Raw genomic sequence first — 19,685 nt, forward strand, 5'->3', positions numbered from 1 at the left:
CTGTGTTGTCCAAATGCAGCAAAGGTGTGTGTAACTTTAAGACAAATTTGTCCCCGTCCCCGCGGGATCTTTAATATCCCCATCCAGTCCCCACGAGTTCGGTCCCTGTCCTATTCCTGCAAGCTTTGCCTTAACTGCATAAGCCTCGAACACTTATGAAAGTGTTTGAGGCTTGTTCAAATGAGGACAGAGCTTAAGTCTTACAGGAATGGGGCAGGGATAGAGCTCACAGGGACGGGACAGGAAATTGAGATCCCGTGGGGGCGGGGACAAATTCGTCCCCATGTCATTCTCTACAGAATAAAGAAATCTAATGAAGAGCTTTGAAAATGGGAAATTATATGATCCGTTGGTAGGATGCTCTATTCTTTCAATTTGCTCTTGACCTCTGCTTATAGTTGTCACTGCACAGACTCTGTGATTTATTGCTTAAATATAGCCCTTAATGATGGATTGTATTTTAACTAATGTTATCTCGTCTTGGCTAATCTCATGAAATTTCAAAATTCCTTATGCCATAGTTACTGATGGCCAAGATTAGTAGATAATCATTAGCACAGATATGATCATATCTTCTTTACTGTATTTCCATGATCTTCAAACAGTTGTTCTTTTTATGTTTCAGTCGTGTCCTGTTGACTTTGCTTTAAGATAATTCCTAATGATCTGTCATGGCATTTAAGACCTTGAAGTGAGAGTTGGTAGACCTGTACTTTGGGTGAAAGTACCTCTGAAAGGGCATAAATAAGGGTAGAAAGAGACATGCCAAAGAAAGGCCACCAAAATAATGCCAGGCCAGCTTGCAGGGTTTACAGTTTGGACAGAAAAGAGAGGGCAGTGTGGGAATAGGGCTGAAGGAAGTTCAAATTTATTTGCTATACCACATATAAATGTGATATATCTATATGTTTACAATAAAAAACATTACTGAAAAGAAAGAAACTATGAAAAGGAAAATCACAGAAGAAAAATTATTTTACAACGATAACTCAAAACTAATAAAAATACAATAATATAGCATTACCTGATAAAATATTACATACATTTGTATGGGCTAGTACACACTATTTTTGAGTTTATCATCAACAAGTATGTGTGCCCTACAGGTGGCCCGGAATTCAGTAATATGGCTACTATGTAGAATTAACAGATCTAACATAGTAACATAGTAGATGACGGCAGATAAAGACCCAAATGGTCCATCTAGTCTGCCCAACCTGATTCAATCTAAAAATTTGTTGGTTTTTTTTTTTTTTCTTCTTCTCCAGATCTGAGCATGTTACTTCACATTATACTGAGAATGTATTGATTAACAATGGAATTTTGTGTTAAGTATAAACCGTCACTGATGGTTTATTTGAGTTTGAATCAGTTATTGCTCAAATATTTACAAGACTGTGATTATACCTTTTCAAAAAAAAAAATTACATCTTGACACTTTGAGAAAGAGTATATTTTCATGTACTGAGCCAATAGAGTGGAACAAGGAACAAGGTCCACGTGTACTTTCAAAAATTGAAAGACATGCATCACCTGTTTTGTCAGAAGAAATGTGCACTTTAATGCATGGGAACCATTTGACTTGGATACCAACATCCTTTATCACATGTTGAAAGTTTTAGAGAAGAGTCTTGGCAGTCAGCTTTTTAGATAGCTATTTTGATGTATGATTGTTATTAAGTTTGTTTTTAAATATGTATGTGAAGTATGGATAAAGGCAGAATATAAGCAATGAACTATAAGAAGAATTGCCATATTGGGACAGACCGCAGGTCCATCAAGCCCTGCGTCTTGTTTCCAACAGTGGCCAACCCAGGTCCCAAGTACCTAGCTAGATCCCCAAATAGCAAAAAAGATTTTAATGCTGCTTATCCTAAGAATAAGCAGTGGATTTTTCCAAGCCATCTTAATAATGACCTATGGACTTCTCTTGTAGGAAATTATCCAAATCCTTTTTAAACCCTGCTAAGCTAACTGATTTCACCACATTCTCCTGGCAATGAATTTCAGAGTTTAATTACACATTGTGCCAAGAAATATTTTCTCTAGTTTGTTTTAAATCTATTACTTAGCAGCTTCATCGCATGTGCCCTAGTCCTAGTATTTTTGGAAAAAGTGAACAAGTGATTCATATCTACCCTTTCCACTTCACTCATTATTTTATAGACCTCTATCATATCACCCCTGAGCTGTCTCTTCTCCAAGCTGAAGAGCCCTAGCCACTTTAGCCTTTCCTCATAGGGAAGTCATTACAACCCTTTTATCATTTCTGTTGCCCTTTCTCTGTACTTTTTCTATTTCTGCTACATCTTTTTTGAGGTATGGTGACCAGAATTGCACACAGTATTTGAGAGCAGGAGGTAGTAAGAAGACAAAGCGAGGCCCAAAAATGTAAAATATAAAGGAATACCTTGTACAAACTTACACAAAAAGTGGACTAAAGTCCTACATGGGACTAGAAGGGTAAGTCTGTGTAAAATAATGTGTTTTCAGGATATCCTTAGATTGTTTTTAAAAAGACGAAGATTGAACATTCAGTGGAAGTGCATTCCATAAAGTGGGTGCCATACATGCAAAGCATGATCTCAGAGTACAGAGTAAACAAATTTGCAAATGAGTGGGAATAATCAGGAGAAGCCATGGAGGGGCTGGTGCTGGTTTGGGTACTGGGGTTGTGTATACTCTTTGGGAAGCACTGAGTGAGATAGGAGTGCCAGCGCACCTTATCAGGTTAATCAGATCACTCTACTACAATCAAGAAGCTACAATGTGAACCAGGTATGGAGATACACAATAGTTCAAAATCAAAAAGGGTACAATAAAAGGATGCATCCTCTCTCCTTTTATTTTCAACCTCTATGCAGAAGTAATCATGAGGAAGCTAGACTTAGATGATTCAAGTGTTGGGGTGAAAATATTTGGAAGGTCAGCATCCTCTGTGAGCAATCTGAGATACACAGATGATACTACCCTACTGGCAGAGAGTGAGAAAGACCTCAAAAAGTTGATCCTGAAGCTAAAAGAAGAAAATGAGAAGATGGGACTTTACCTGAACATCAAGAACACCAAAATCATGACTACCGCCAACAAGAAAGTACACATAAAGATCAACAATGAAGAAATAAAAGTGATCGACAGCTTCATTTTCCTTGGATCCCTCAATGATCATAGTGGCGGTTTAACAGCAGAGATCAAGCATCAATTAGCACTGGGGCATGCAGCCATGGTGAGCATGGACTAAATATGGAAGTGCAAGGACGGCTCAGTCACCTTCAGTCAAAGACTGATCACTGCCATTGTGTTCCCAGTCACGATATATGGCTTTGAGACTTGGACACTCACAAAAGCAGATAGAAGAAAAATTGACGCCTTCAAGCTGTGGTGCTGAAGAAGACTTCTACAAATCCCATGGACAGCTAGGATCACCAACAAAGATGTTCTTGATCATATAAACTCAGAGTTTTCCCTGAAAGGCAAGGTTACCAGACAGAAAATGGCCTATTTTGGGCATGTGATGAGGGCAAATTCACTAGAAAAAGAGGTGCTACTCGGACTGGTCAGTAGTAAAAGAAAGTAGGGAAGACCAAAGGCTCGTTGGCTGTATACCATCAAGAATGACATGGGAAGAAGCCATGGAAAACAGGGAAGCATGGCAAGGACTGGCCTACAGAGTATCCAAGGGTCGGACATGACTGAATGGATGGTAGTAGTAGTACTCATCTATCTGGAGTGGTAGAGAATAAGAGAGGAAGATGATTTGGCAGAATTGATAGGCCAACTGCTCTGTACTTTCACTTTACTGTATTAGTAAATACTGTGAAGAAAAGACAGGCTAGTCAAGTTTTACCCTAATTTTCCCATGTAAAGCTGACTACGTTTCCATGTCAAACATAAAGATTGGTTCAGTCTGGACCTTTTAATGCAGAGTTATTTGGTTACCCCAGCTGTTGAGTGATGGTATGTTCAAAAATGGATAGAAACTGCAAAGGCAGATGATATTGAGTGGCATTTTAGAAAGGACATCCAAATCAGAATGTGGACATCTATCCGTATGTCACAAATGAACACCAATCTCGCATGTATTTTAAAACAGGATATGGCCCGTTCTAAAATTCATGTAAGATGGACATCCATGTACTGAAAACATCCAACATGACATAAATTTTACATACTGAAACATTCAAATTATAAATGGAGCAAAACAAGGGATCTAGACATCTGTGTGGCAGCAGAGGAACATCCATATTATAAAATGGACACAGATGCCTGTGGGAAGGAATAGTCTAATGCAGGGGTGTCAAAGTCCCTCCTCAAGGGCTGCAATCCAGTCGGGTTTTTAGGATTTCCCCCAATGAATATGTATTGAAAGCAGTGCATGCAAATAAATCTCATGCATATTCATTGGGGAAATCCTGAAAACCCGACTGGATTGCGGCCCTTGAGGACCAACTTAGATTTAATGATTAAAGCAGCAAGCTAAGAATCAGACCGAAGATTGGGAAGTTACCAGAAAAATACCCACTGTGATTTCCTTTATCATTGTAGACAATACGATGAAACCTTCCGCCCAATGTGCGGTAGCGGCCAAGAAAGCAAACAAGAAGCTAGGAATTATTAGATAAAGGGATGGTAAACAAGACTAAGAATGCTTTAATGTCTCTGTATCGCTCCATGGTGCGACCTCACCTGGAGTATTGTGTTCAATTCTGGACTCCTTCTCTCAAGAAAGATATAGCGGCACAAGAAAAGGTTCAAAGAAGAACAACCAAGATGATAAAGGGGATGGGACTCCTCTCGTATTGAGGAAAGACTAAAAAGGTTATGGCTCTTCAGTTTGGAAAAGAGACGGCTGAGGGGAGATATGACTGAAGTCTACAAATTCCTGAGTGGAGTAGAACGAGTACAAGTGGGTCAAATTTTCACTCCATGAAAAATTACAAAGACTAGGGGGACACACAATGAAGTTACCAATAGGAGGATATATTTTTTCACTCAGAGAATAGTTAAGCTCTGGAATGCATTGCCAGTGGTTCTGGTAAGAGCAGATAACATAGCTGGTTTTAAGAAAAGTTTGGACAATTTCCTGGAGGAAAAGTTCATAGTCTGTTATTGAGACAGACATGGGGAAAACCACTGCTTGCCTTGGATCGGTAGCATGGAATGTTGCTACTCTTTGGATTTTTGTCAGGTACTGGTGACCTGAATTGGCCACCGTGAGGATGGGCTACTGGGCTAGATGGAGCATTGGTCTAACTCAGTAAAGCTATTCTTATGTTCTTATCATCATTCAGTGAAGAATTGCTCAATCAGAGCACCTTTTCGTAACCATCTTTTTAGATTTGGACACCCCTTCCCCTTCTGTGATCAGAATTGGATGTCCATATTTTTGGCAACATCCTAGTCCCATCCAAAACACACCTAGACCACACCTCCTTGCCATTCGGACATACTGCAGTGTTAGACATCCATATCTTGCCTTTGTAAAATTGGGATTTGGACGTCCATGCAATATGGATGACTAAAATGCCGGTTTTCAGTTGTCCAGAACAAGAATAGAACTTCTAATATAACCACAATCTACTATAATAAAACGCTAAGCGCACATGCGCACTCTTACCTGCGTGTTCCATGATCCCTGATCTGTAGGTCTGTGGCCAGCAGTCCCTCTCTCGCAGACCCCAAGGTGATGTGCGGTCTTGCCGACTCCCTTACACTTCACGCCAGGATGAAGTTTATTTTTAAGTTTTAAAGACGCTGCCGCGGCTCCTCTCACGAGCTGCACCTGCATCAGAGAAGACTTCTGACACAGGCGGCGATCGTGAGAGAAGCTGCCATGGCACCTTTAAACTTAAAAATAAACTCCGGCAAGGGACTAAGGGAGCCGACCAGACCACGGGAAGGGAAGGGGGGATAGGGGAAAATGCTGCTGCTGATGCACAGGGAGGGGGAGGGAAATACCACTGCTGCTGCTGCTGCTGCACAAAGAAGTGGAGGGGAGGGAAATTCTACTGCTGCTGATGCACAGGGAAGTGGGTGGGGGAGGGAAATGCTGCTGCACAGGGAAATGGAGGGAGAGGGAATGCTGCTTCAGCTTCTGCACAGGGTAGTGGGGGAGGGAAATGCTGCTGCTGCACAGAGAAGTGGAGAGGGAGGGAAATACTGCTGCTGCTGTTGCACAAGGAAGTGGGGTGGGGGAGGGAAATGCTGCTGATGAATAGAGAAGTGGGGTGGGGGAGGGAAATGCTGCTGCACATGGAAATGGAGGGGGAAGGAAATGCTATTGCTGCTGCACAGGGAAATGGAGGGGGAGGGAATGCTGCTGTGGCTGCTGCACAGGGAAGTGGGGGGGGGGAGAAATGCTGCTGCTTCATAGAAAGAAAGACAGACAGACAGTGGGAGGGAGGGAGAAAGAAAGAAAGATAGACAGCGGGAGGGAGACAGAAAGAAAGGAAGAAAGCCACAGGGGCAGGGAGAGAGACAGAAAGACAGACAGACAAAGGGAGCCAGGGAGATAGACAGACAGACAGAAAGAAAGACAAACAGAAAGAAAGACAGACAGCGGAAGGGAAAGAGACAGAAAGAAAGACAGACAGCAGGAGGGAGACAGAAAGAAAGAAAATCAGACAGCGGGAGGGAGAGAGACAGAAAGAAAGAAAGACAGACAGACATATATTCTAGCACCCGTTAATGTAACGGGCTAAAAGACTAGTTATGTAATAAGCTGGCTGATAATGTCCTATTTGTTGTGTTATATGGTATATGATCTATGGCGAGAACTCAAAGGACTAACTGCTAGCATTAAAGTTCTTCACTCCTTCTTCAACTCACATACTAGGCAACACTACAAACTATCCTCCCCATCTCCTCAAGAAGTGTGGTGAAAGAAGACATTTGAAACTCCCTTTGAATACCAAGGACTTCTCATTTGGAACAAACTGCCAATAAGCCTAAGAAAACCCAACAGCTTCCTTGAATTCGGGAAGAAACTAAAGACATACCTATTTTCATTTCAGACACCTTCTTACCCTTCCCCTTCATCTTAAACCAATACTGCGGCAAACAATGTAACTGATGGACATGCTCTAAATGTTTTGTCAACTGCATAGATTCTTTGCAGAAAACTGCAGTATATGTAGAATTTCAAGTACCGTAATTTAGTGCTTTTCAATCCAGTCCTTTGGCACACCCAAACAATCAGATTTTCATATCCACAATGAATATGTACGACAGAGATTTGCATGCAATGCATATTCATTGTGGAAGTTTCTGCAGCTATTTCCATTACTGAAAAAGCATGGGTAAGAGCGAGTGGGAATTGCTCCTCCCTCAGCGTGCTGCTAGAACACCAAGGAAACAAGGTAGGTCTGGTGTCCTTCATCTGGGTCCAGGAGGGGGATTGGTGGTGTCTGTTTTGGGAGGGAGAAGGAACACTCTCTTCTCTTGTAGGGGGTGTGCTGACAGTGGAGGAAAGTCTCCTGGTTTGGGGGGAGGGGTGTGCTTGGCTAGACTGGTGTCAGAAGCAGAGAATGAACACTAGTGAGAGGGAGGGTGATAGGAATGGTACTTTGGGGGGAACTCAAATATAAACTAAGACCCCCAAAGCAATCTGGATAATTGGACATCCAGATAATCAGCGTAATGTATTTTGAGCAATTGTTGTTAAAGTTGTCTAGAAATTTCAATAAACTAAACTGCACTACACTTAGGGTCTCTTCTATTAAACTGCGCTAACAGTTTGTAGCACGGAGAGCCACGGGTGGGCAACTCCAGCCCTCAAGGGCCGGAATCCAGTCGGGTTTTCAGGATTTCCCCAATGAATATGCAATGAAAGCAGTGCATGCAAATAGATCTCATGCATATTCATTGGGAAAATCCTGAAAACCTGACTGGATTCTGGACCTCGAGGACCAGAGTTACCCACCCCTGTCATAGTCCCAAAGAAACCAATTCCAAGAAACAACCCCCCCCCCCCCCAATTGATTAGAAAAAGGTAAACGAAGAAAAGTGTCATAGAGAGAGAAATATAAGAGAGAAAAGAAAAACCAATCAAATGAGGGGAATAGAGGAAAAAAGTGCTGAAAATATTATGAGTGAAAATAAAAAATTAGGTCAGGGAAAGAGGTGAAAAGCTTAGTCATGTGACTTGCAGTTTGAGAATAGAGAAGCTTCTCATCACACAGTGCAACTATTCTTTGAGCTGTTTTGCTGTCATCCTTTTTGCTGGCTTCCAAGACTGCCTGCTTGTCCCGAATGACAGGAGGTGTTTCAGCCCGAGATTTAGCACCAAGTAGAAGTAAAACTGGATGCTAGAGAACTTTGCGCTGTGTACGGAAAAGGAAAATTGTGGAAAGGGCCAACAAAATCAGTACACAATAAGATGAAATATATTTTTTGGACTAACTCAGTGGCTGGGAGGACTCTAGAATAGACCTCAAGCTGGGTCTTTTACTTTCCAGTGCAAATGGGGCTAAGGATACTGTGGAGAGAGTGTTCACAGCTCCTAGAGGTGAAGAGGGAGCTGTGATAATTGAAGTCAATGACTGTAGGGTCCTGGAAGGAGACCTAGGGCTCCTTTTATGAAGGCGCGGTAGCGGTTTAACGCGTGTAATATTGTGCGCTAAACCGCCGGATGCGCTAGCCGCTGCCACCTCCTCTTGAGCAGGCGGTAGTTTTTGGGCTAGCGTGGGGGTTAGCACGCGATTAAATGTTGTGTGCGTTAAAGCCGCTACCGCGGCTTCGTAAAAGGAGCCCCTAGTGCATGGAATTTTAACCCAGGAGCTTTACTGCAGTGACCAGACTGAGACCTAGATTCACTTAAGTCAGCGATTGTCGCTAACAGGTGTAGCAACGGTCGCTGCTAACCGAGCCGATTCTCTAAACGGCCCACCGCGTGTTTTCCCCCTCAATCGCCCATTTTCCAATAATAATTATTTATTTGTATGCAGCTCACAACACAAGAAATAATACATACAATTCCATAATAATATCCTGGTAAAATGCAGCATGGAAACTATACGTACATTTCAATAATGCATCAGAATAAAAAGCAGACCATAAAAATGCAAGTGATAAAATAACATAAATTAAGTTAAGAGAGAAGCGTTAAGATATCAGCTTATTAAATAATTGAGTCTTTAGCAATTTCCTAAAATCTAAATAAGAAGAAGCTTCTAACATCATGCACATTAGTAAAACCCCATGGAAAATAGCCAAGTGATTGATTCACTTGCATTGCTTGGCTATTTAGCATCGGGTTTTACTGATGCAAAAACTCAGATATTTTGTGTGTATTACACACACAAAATATCTGCCACATAAAATTAAAAAAAAAAAAAAAAAATCTCCCACCACTGCAACAGCCGGCCCTCCCCCAATGTCACCCGACAAACGTGCTCCCCCAACAAACGCAGCGACCCACAAATGGCCCAAGGGAGGAGCCTGAGGCATCTGAGCCAATCGGGGCCTTAGGCCCCTCCCCGTGCATCACATGATGCACCGGGGTGGGGTCTAAGGCTTAGTGTCGTCGGAAGAAAGGAGGAGCAGGAGTTTTGAGTACCTCCTGCTCCCAACGTTAAGGTACAGGGCACGGGGGCAGGGCGGGGAGGGGGGCCTCTGGTGGCAGGAGGGAGTGGGCATCCCTCCTGCCTTTTTCTTTGGGGGCAGGTCTTTCTGGGCAGAAGGGAGTGGGCATCCCTCCTGCCATTTTGGGGGGTTCAGGGGGACAGTGGCTCGGGGGTGCTAGCTGGGGGGAGGGGGCTTTTTTAATGGGATAGATGGTGCATGTTTAAGTCGCTAGAACATCTGTTCCATTAAAAAAAACAGAAGCCCTGACAGCCTGTTAGGAATCTGCGCATGTCTCAATCGCTCACTGAGCGACTGAGTTGGTGGATTCGCATGCAAATGATTTGCACCTCCACTGTTGGAAAATCGGCCAGTGAATCGGCCAATAGCGATTGAATCACTATTGTTTTAAAGAACAGATTTCTAGTTGGGATACAATCATACATGTATATGTTAGAGTTTCAGGATTGTCCATCACTGAATTCACACCCCAGGGTCCCCATACAATATTTCTTTTTGGTCCTTTCCCTTAATCCCACTCAGCACACACAATCTTCTGCAGAGAAGCAGTTTTCCATTTGTGGGGGGGGGGGGGGGGGGGAGTTCATTTCAAAGCCCTGGCACAGAAGCTCTTCCAAAACAGAACTCAAGAGACTGAGGAAAGATACTCTAACACTCTTTATTAAGCTTGAGTGCACTAAGCAGTTGAAGGGAATTCTATAACTGAGCAACTGTGTGTAAATGTACATAATACTGGCACTTCTGTAGTAAGTGTACATTTATGCCTGTAAGTGGCAGCAAATTGAATGAGCTTTGTTCTGTACTGACCTGTATAAGTAGCAAGTGTGAAAATGGAAGGGGAGGGGCATGGGTGAGACTGAAACTTAAACATGCAACTTATACAAAACAGTAAGTTACATATGCTCCTGGGAAGATTAGGTACTTACCTTGATCTTCTTTCTAGTAGATACGCACTTGAGTCTTGAACCTGTGGGTTGTGAACCTCTGATCTCAAGATCCAGTGTAGAGAGTCTCATTTACATTTTCCAGCTTCGCCTCCCTTCACTCTGGGCTGTGCTGTACCTCTTCAGTTTGTATCAAAGCAGATGGTCAGCCCTAGAGTAGAGAATAAAAGGGAGGGGTATGGGGGACACTCGCCGAGAAAGAAGTTCTGCTCATATAACAACCTTTTAACTCAAAATAATCTTGAAACCATTGTAACATACAATGAAGAGGAACAAGCAAGCCACCTACCTGAATGCAATCTGCCCTAACAGATTTGGAACTCCAAAAAGTTTGCATTTGGTACCATTTATTAGAAAGAACTCCCTTCTCTTCGACCTTGCTGGGCAGAAAAAAACAAGCTATCTGGAAACAACCGTATCTGAGACAGAAGGCAGGTTAATGTATATCTGACTGGGTGGGCTTCAAGAATGATATGCCTATCTACTAGAAAGAAGATTATTAAGGTAAATACCAAATCTTCCCTTCCAATGCAATAAGAGCAGAAATTTTTCTGAGGAAGTTTTTTCTTTCTTTTTTTTAATTATTTGGTGCTTCCTCTTTTTTCTGTACAACATATTACAAAATATACTGCTTACCCTTCTTGAAGCCTTCTCTGGAGGTAATCAGGACTTGCGGCAGTTGTGCAATCTCTCTCTTTGCCACAACCTCTCGCCTCATACACACCCTTTTCATTTTCAACCTTATTTTGGAGCACCTTGCCAATTCAGCTCCAAAATCCGCTAACCTCGGGAGTGAATTACTGCACACAATATGGCTAGTCAATTCAACGTCCGGGGGAGGGGGGGACAGAATCCCCTCACACAGCGGGAAGTCACCAAATGTCCAAGCCAGGCTGGAAGACTTGAACAGCGGGGCCAAAAGAATTGCCAGAATGGAATCTCTCCCCCAACATAACTGGGCTAGAGACTCCGTTCTGTGAATTCAAATAACAGACATGAGGAAAAGCCATTTAATAAGCACATAGATCTATTAATGGTTGCCATGTCTGGGGAGAACCAATACAAAATTTCAGTGCTCTCCAAAGGGAGAATGCAAGAACAAACAGATTTATACCCTATGTGACATCATTTGTAATAATTGGAATACAATGGCACAGTTGACCACATGACTTCCTTTCCCAACATCAATTTTACATTTAAATCCTTAATGTTAAATCCATTCTAATGTTAAGTTCCCAGATATTGGCCAATGCAGAGATAAGTGCACATTATATATGATAAAATAGCTGAAGAAAAATAGAAAATGAATATTTAAATATATATAAAAAAACTAGAGATATTAGTATTGGACTATTGGTAAATGCACAAGAGCCAATGATGAAAGTCACCACGTAATTTCTTTCCGCGGTTCAGAATCCTAACAGCGGTGGAGTGGTGGGACTGAGGCTTTTGCATTTAATCAACTATTACTCTATGGAAAAATTTTGGTATCTAGTCCCATTTCTTACCATTAAATCATTGCAGTATATGGACGGATATTAAGGTTGGAATAACACAACTAACATAGCCATTATTCAAGTTTTTCAAACACCAATCATAAGGCCTGCATTCTGCAGACACATCCTAACTTCAGCATGAACTCCCAATTAGTTTTGTTGTTTCCTAATCTATAAAGAACAGATTTTCTCTGTAAAAACTCAGGTTTCCTGCTTCCTCTGAGAACCTTTGAGAACATTATCTTTAAATCCCTATGTCTTAAGAACATTATCTTTAAATGCCTGTCTTAAGAGTCACAAAGTTAACTTCTGAACTTCCTTAGCATAGCTAAAGTGCAAAAACAGCAATTTAAACTTTTCAATCTGTAATTACAATGCCTCAAACTTTTTCACTAGACCTCATTTTAATTCCCTAAACTTTAATATGTTCACTTAATTGTAATTCATTCACAAACTCAGTTTTCATATCATCTGTGACACCTGTCACACCTGTAAATTTCAGGAAATCTTCAACAGAAGTCTTGGGGTCTATGACCCTGGGAGTTTGGCTCTCCCCACACTCTGTCTGGATCTTGGCGCACAGGCTGTGTAGGGCTGGCTGCATTTCTCTCTCCCACTGGTTATGGATATGGATCAGTGGGGGAATCCTAGCCTTGCCTCTCCTCTTGGCATGGTAGAAACTGGCAAAACTCTTGAAGAAACCTTAAAAAATGAATCTTGTTCCCTGGAGGTGAGCTCAGTGTGGCAGCTCATTTGCCATATTAGATACCCTCCCCGCCTGCATTATTTTATTCCCCTGATTTACATACGCCTATGGGATCACCTCTTCACTGTCCAGAAGGTAATTTTCAGCTAGCCAGTGTAGCCAGGAGAAGTCAATATTTACTCAAGTACATAGCTTTGAAACTTGCCCTTGACAATTCCTGTTTCAATACTGTAGATTGGATTTTTATAATCCAATCTTTCTGACATGCAAAGAGATTTTTCTTTAGAACTGCTTCTATTAAAAATGTATAGCACTAAACACAGTGCTTCACAGACATACACAGAAGAGGCAGTGTGTGCTCAGTGGAACTTAGAGATTCTAATTCAAAAGTTCTCAACCCAGTCCTCGGGACACATCCAGCCAATCAGATTTTCAGTATATCCACAATGAATATGCATGAGAGAGATTTGCATACAGTGGAGGCAGTGCATACAAATTTGTTCATGCATATTCATTGTGAATATCTTGAAAACCAGATTGGCATGGTGTGTCCTGAGGACTGAGTTGAGAACCCTTGCTCTAGTCTAGTGATTTTTCAATTCAGTCCTCAGGTAAAACCCAGCCAGTTGGGTTTTGAGGATATCCACAATGAATATGTATGAGATATATTTGCATACCCAAGCAGGTAGTGCATAGAAATTAGAGAATGACATGAAATCTCCCCCCCCCCCCCCCGTCCCCACAGGAACTCAGTTTTGTAGCTGTTCCTGTCCCATTCCTGCAAGCTCCATCCTTATCTACACAAGCCTCAAACACTTTAAAATCATAAGTGTTCAAGGCTTGTGCGGTTAAGGCAGAGCTTACAGGAATGGGACAGGGAGAGCGACAAAACTTGTGGGGACGGGACAGGGAAATTGAGTTCCTGCGGTGATGGGGAAAATTTCTCATGCATATTCATTATGAGTATCCTGAAAACCTGACTAGTGGGTGTGCTCAAGGACTGGGTTGACAACCAGTGCTGTAGAGAAGAAACACCGCCTTAGGAAGCACCTTTCAACCTCCTAGGACACTTGATGTATGACTAAGGTGACCATACGTCCCGTTTTGAACGGGACCATCCTGTTTTTAGATCCCCTGTCCCGTTGTCCCCACACACAGCTTCGGGACGCCGAAAAATCCCATTTTCAGGGACAGCGTCCCGAAGCTGTGTGAGGGGACAATGGGACAGGCAATCGTTTCCTGTCTCTCCGTGCCGCGCAAAAAAAAAAAAAAAAAAAAGCATCGCTTGGCCTGCCGGTGTGGTGCTTTAGGCAGCAGCATTGCATTCGTAGTCGGTACCCCCCCGGCGCACCCCCTCCCCAGTGCACCCGAACACCAGTTGACCCTCCCATCTGACCCTCCCACCGCGAGATGACCACAAACCTCCCAGCTCCAGCAGCATCCGCAGCACTCTAAATATGCTGCTTCGCGGCCTTCTACTGCCCTGATTTCCTCTGCTGCGTCCCTGATGACATCATCAGTGACACGGCAGAGGGAATCACGGGCAGTAAAAGGCCGCAAAGCAGCATGTTTAGAGTGCTGAGGATGCTGCTGGAGCCGGGAGGTTTGTCGGTCATCTCGCGGTGGGTCAGATGGGAGGGTCAGTGGGGTTGGCTTCACAGCGGCGGTAGTGGATGGGGGGAAGATGGAAAGATGCTGCTCAAGGGTTCTACTGCACAGGGGGATGGGAGGGAGGGAGGTAGGCAGGCAGGCAGGCTGGCTTCGGGGGTGGGACAAAGTCTGGAAGGCAGTGAGGGGGACATAGGAAGGAGGCACTGGGGGCACTAAGGACATACTATCAGAACATGCTGGCATCTTGTTGCTGTGAATCAAACCTCGGTGGCAGAAAGTACAATAAATACTGCTGTTTCCACGGACTTATACCAATGGTTCCCAACTCAGTCCTAGGGACCTGACAAGCTAGAGTTATCAGATGTCTGGGTGCCTGGACAGACTTTCCAAAATCTGGTAGTCTGGGTTTTGGAAAGTCCTGGCCGCATCAGAAGGGCCTCTGAGCATGCATGGATGGCATTACATGCATCCATGCATGCTTAGAGGCTCTCTAGATGCGGCCCAGAGGTCGGAAAAAAAAGACATGCCGGGGTGGTGCTGAGAGGCAGAATGGGGCAGGGCTGGCTGGAACAGAACAGGGCAAGGCCATGTGTCCGGGTTTCACCGTGGAAAAATCTGGTAACCCTATGCCAAGCCAGTTTGGATTTTTAAGATATCCACGATAGATTTGCATGCACTTCTTCCATTTATGCAAATTTATCTCATCACATAGGTATCCAGAAAACCTGACTGGCTGGGCATGTCCTAACGACTGGGTTGAGAACCCCTATGCTGATGTGAGTTGCAGCATAGTGAACAATGGCTTTCTTCTTACCACTTTAATTGCATATTGAAGCTCACCAAAAAATCTTGAGAAGATCTGATTTGAATTTAATTGCATAGTTCTGTTCCCACTATCTTCTGCAGTGCCTGATAACAAGCGTCAATGGAAGGCAGTTCTCTCTCATAAGTGTTTTTGTATCATTTGGAGTAGTTAATCAGGCATTCCTATTTCTGATAAAGAGGTGCAGATCAGAGGAAGACAGATATGGTATCTTTTTACAAAGAGCAAGCAGTCAATTATCAGGATGTGGTGATTGTTAAGTACTAATTTCTTTCTTCATTGGGACAGTAAATGCTGCAGGATGAGACAAGAAGGTATCCGTGTCTTCAGTGCCTTCTTTTATTATATTAAGTGATTCTCTTCTAATCATAACTTGTTTTTATTAGTTTATTACCAGCACCTATTTTATTAGTCTTGATCTCATATTTCATGAAAATTATCTATGTAATTGGAAATGTTGATTTATTATCTCTCTCATATTATGGCCTCTCCTATTCTGGTCTCTAGCATTGCTGGAGCCTTCTTCATCCACAGCATCTTAAAGTGATTTTTTTTTTAACATTTAACCAAATTGCCTTTAATCAGCAACCGATCAACCTCCCCCTCCCTCAAACAGATCTGCCTCGTCACACTGCTGCCACCTGCTGGCTGCTAGGGGTGTGGTCAAAACATAGTCTAATTCAGGGATCTCAAAGCCCCTCTTTGAGGGCCGCAATCCAGTTGAGCTTTCAGGATTTCCCCAATGAATATGCATTGAAAGCAGTGCATGAAAACCTGATTGGATTGCGGCACTCAAGGAGGGACTTTGAGACCCCTGGCGACTCTAATTGGAGATGTGATTGGCGATATTGGACCAGATTCAGTACAAAGTGCGGAATATCTACAGTAGTGTATAATACTGTGCACAAATTTCTAGGATGCCCCTGACCCATCCATGTCCCTCCTGTGGCCACGCCCCTTTTGGGGTTGCATCCTACATGATTTGGGCGCACAGTTTTAAAGAATAGCATATGGCAAGCAGTACATGCAAATCCAATTTGGTACCAATTAATCAGTGGTGTAGTGAGGGGAGGGTGGATCACCCCGGGTGCCATCTTGGCGGGGGCATCAGCATCTCTCCTCCTCTCCATCTACCCACCCACCTCTTCAAATCTTCACTGGCAGTGAGTAGCATCTCCTACCTGCTGTTCGCGTCGGTCTCGGCTCGCCTTCTGATGTCACTTCCTGGTCACGGAATCAGGAATTGAAGGAGAGCTGAGACCAGTGTGAGCAGCAGGTAGGAGATGCTGCTCACTGCCAGCGAAGATTTGAAGAGGTGCAAGGGCATGTGCGGCGGGGAAGTGTGTGCAGGGGGAGATCATGGTGTGGGGATGCCAGGCAATACTTCCCTCACTACGCTGCTGCAATTAACATCAATAATTGATTGTTAGTGCCCAATTAATGATGTAAATTGGCTTGTTACCTAATTTACCCCCCTCCCCATTTTACAAAACTGTAGCATGGTTTTTAGCATCAGCTGTGGCGGTAACAGCTCCAACGCTCATAGAACTCCTATGAGTGGCGGTAACAGCTCCAACGCTCATAGAACTCCTATGAGTGTCGGAGCTGTTACCGCTGTGGTTTTGTAAAAGGGGGGGAAGGGAGTTAGTTGTGTGCATATCTGGGCATGCAAATTTGAGCACCCTTATAGATTCCAGGAGATTGTTTCTTGTGTATAGCTTCATCATGTTCTAACGCAGGGGTAGCCGTATTCCAGTTGGGTTTTCAGGATTTCCTCAATGAATATGCATGAGATCTATTTGCATGCACTGCTTTCAATGCATATTCATTGGGGAAATCCTGAAAACCGACTGGAATACGGCTCTCGAGGACCAGAGTTCCCTACCCCTGTTCTAACGGTTGGAAGCTAACTTGAGAATTTTGTTTGATCCACAAAGATTTCACAATTGCACATTTAAATATCATTTGAAAAGTGTTTTTTTTTTATAATCATAAATATGATCCATATAATTGAAAATAATATAGAGGTTTGTTGGTACATGGTGATTATATTTGTTTGAGAAGGCATTTTATTAAAATGTGCTAGATTCTGGACTTAATACTTGTTAATGTGGGATTTTACTGTGAACTAAACTGAGATTTAACTCAGCACTTTTGTGGGATTTAAAAAAATATATTTTATTGCATTAACTCTGTTTTAATCAGTTAGCATGTATTATGTATGGTTAACACTTTCAGATCCCCTCCCACAAATAATTTTAAAAAAAAAATCAGTAATATGCAAATAGGCAAAATACCACAAAATGCTTTATGTGTTTCTGCAGTAGCCTATTTGCATTTGCTAACCGCGTGTTAAGGGCTATATACCTTATAATATCCCTATTCAATTTATAAGCACACCTGTTTCCTCTTTTTTGTAAATTTATACATTTGTCATTATAGACTTTCAAAATGTTTTGTCAATTCATGTTTGTTCCTAGATTGATTACATATATATTTTTTGGAGATGTCTGCCCTAGAAATTTATTAATATCATATTGTTAGGTAGATAGATATATTATCAGGGGTGTGTTAGCATTGGTGCTGACTGTATCATGTTCCACCAACACATTCTATGAAGCAACTCTGCATCAGTGAACAATATATGTTTTATTATTCTTTCACAAACAGAACACAGTCTTATCTTGGGCAGCTGAGTTAGCCCTGCAGCATCCTAATCAATGCCTTATGACTCAATCCCAGCAGGTCTCTTTCCCAGCACCCTTATGCTATCAGGGCTGGTCTAACTTCCTTCTAAACCAGGGGCCAGTTCTTTTTGTTGTGGACATCTCCAGATTTTCCTTCTCTGAATGGCTGCCATGCCCTTTTGCAAATCTCTGCTTATAAGATGCTTTTACAGGAGCAGAGAGGAAGGCTCCACCCAATTTCCTTTTACATTTGGAAATCCTCCCACACACTCCTTATGCAGCAAACAAACCCAGCAATTCTAGTTTCCCTTTTCCTTAAAACACAGTGTCCCAAATTAAACCTTTCAAAAACAGACCTTTATAAGAAATAGTCTTTTATTTCTCTTAAAAGCTCCCAGGTATAAAACACTGTTGCCCAACATGACCATGTTTTGCTGGCTGGCTGCATCGGAGGCAATGAAATACTAAAACAAATACCCAAAATATCTTATTAACATACCCCCCTTTTAAAAAAAAAAACAAAAACATGCAAGAGGTTTTTAGCGTCGGCGTGCTGCATGCTCTGTGCTGCTCCAACGCTCGTAGGAACTGTATGAGTGTCGGAGCAGCGCAGAGCATTTAACACGCCGGCCGGTGCTAAAAACCTGTTGCGCAGTTTTGTAAAAGAGAGGGGGATACATAATAAACAGCAATAAACAATAAAATAATCCAGTATTGAAACATAGTGCAGAAAAGCTAAGCAATGTAGATAATAAATAAATCTTAAAACATTGGGCAGCAATGTTTAATACCTGAGAGCTTTTAAGAGAAATAATAAAGACTTATTTTAAAAAATCTGATTTTTGTAGTTTTCATCTTGGATATCACAGATCATTTTGTCTTGCTGTTTCCTTAGCTAAAATTAAACCTCGCCAGGGAAACAACTCATAAACAGTACCTGACTACAGTAATAGCATGGCTTTTCCATTTCAGGCTGGAGCTCTCTCTCTCTTGGTCTTGCATGCAGGTTAGGCTTGACCACATCCATGGCTTTTCCAGACTCCATTTTCAGGGTCTTCTGTGGCACATACTTTGGGGTCCTCTGTGTCCTGGGTTAGGTATTCCATTTTCTTCCCCGGCCATCTCTGAGGGAGTTGTCTTCTCTGGGCCCTTGAGGAACCTCTCCAGCTTTTTCTGGCCAGATTTAGGGAGCACTTCTGCTATCTCCCCACTAGCCTGCTTCTGGGAGCTCTCCAAGCCTGCCTCTCTCTATTCTGCTCTATCTGGAAGCTTTCTAGGGCTGAGTACCTCCCTAGGCACCTAGAGCTCCTCCCCCATTCCTGTCTCAGGTGATGACATCTAATCTAATCTTTTATTTATGAATTGCGCTATACCTGCATAGGTTCAAGGCAATTTACAAGTAAGAGAACCCTTGTTCGAGCAGGGGAAACTTAAATTGAAGGTCATATCAGATTTACAATAAACTCATTATACAGACTGGACAGAGATTTCAACATAGGTAGAGACAAATAGCAGCAAACATTTTACAATTTGATTTGATATTGGGAACCGCTGGAGTGGAGCTGATAGTTTTGTTGTAGACACCACCAGGACTTATACTTCTGATTCAGACATAGGGTTGTACTATATTTCCCAGAAGACCCAGGCCCTCTCCCCTAAACTGTAGAACTGTCAGTTGCTGCAAGAGGTTGAGGTGGCCATTTTGAGAGGCTGCTGCAAAGGGGCTGTGCTCCTGCCCCAGAAGACCTCACTGAACTACCAGGTATGTAGGTAGGCCTGTGAGGGTCTGCCTAGGTATAGTGGGTAGGTATAATTTGACTGGGGAGGAGAGCCACA

At 42.7% G+C, this 19,685-nt stretch overlaps 1 protein-coding gene across 2 annotated transcripts in view; it reads left to right on the plus strand.

The window, feature by feature from the left end:
• The window catches only part of CDO1 (cysteine dioxygenase type 1), a 52,737-nt gene that overhangs the window by 22,084 nt on the left and 10,968 nt on the right, over positions 1–19,685 (plus strand). The gene's annotated exons all lie outside the window — the stretch shown is intronic.

This window comes from Geotrypetes seraphini, chromosome 1 (assembly GCF_902459505.1).
Source record: "Geotrypetes seraphini chromosome 1, aGeoSer1.1, whole genome shotgun sequence".
Classification (NCBI taxonomy): Eukaryota; Metazoa; Chordata; class Amphibia; order Gymnophiona; family Dermophiidae; genus Geotrypetes; species Geotrypetes seraphini.